Below are 403 nucleotides of genomic sequence, written 5' to 3' on the forward strand. Positions count from 1 at the left end.
ACGGGCAGCAAACAGTTGGGGATCATCGCTTCTCGGCCTTTTGGCTAAGATCAAGTGTAGTATCTGTTCTTATCAGTTTAATATCTGATATGTCCTCTATATGAGGATAACTTATTAAGCAGATTTTTAGCACTGGGAGATGAAAAAGGGGCTTGCTCCGTTCACTCCACGCATTGACCTGGTATTGCAGCATCGCCAGGAACGGTGCACCCTTCGAATGACTTGTGAACAACAAAACATCAAACTCTTTAATGCAAGACACGAGGCTGTGTATGTGAGTAAAGAAAAGCCCTGTTTACTCCTTAATTGTGCTCTTCCTGGAACCTCATTGTTCTCCCACTCTCAAATCACTATATCCATCAGCCGTGTCTGCTGGGGGAAATTATTTCCAGCTCTGAATCAA

At 43.7% G+C, this 403-nt stretch overlaps 1 non-coding gene across 1 annotated transcript; it reads left to right on the forward strand.

Annotated features, from left to right (window-relative positions):
* Positions 1 to 24: 24 nt before the first annotated feature.
* LOC129115938 (U2 spliceosomal RNA) lies at positions 25 to 215 on the forward strand. The gene has a single exon (XR_008533313.1). It is a non-coding gene; the product is annotated as a U2 spliceosomal RNA (small nuclear RNA).
* Positions 216 to 403: the final 188 nt, after the last annotated feature.

The sequence above is a fragment of the Anoplopoma fimbria genome, unplaced genomic scaffold, assembly GCF_027596085.1.
Source record: "Anoplopoma fimbria isolate UVic2021 breed Golden Eagle Sablefish unplaced genomic scaffold, Afim_UVic_2022 Un_contig_2490_pilon_pilon, whole genome shotgun sequence".
NCBI lineage: Eukaryota > Metazoa > Chordata > Actinopteri > Perciformes > Anoplopomatidae > Anoplopoma > Anoplopoma fimbria.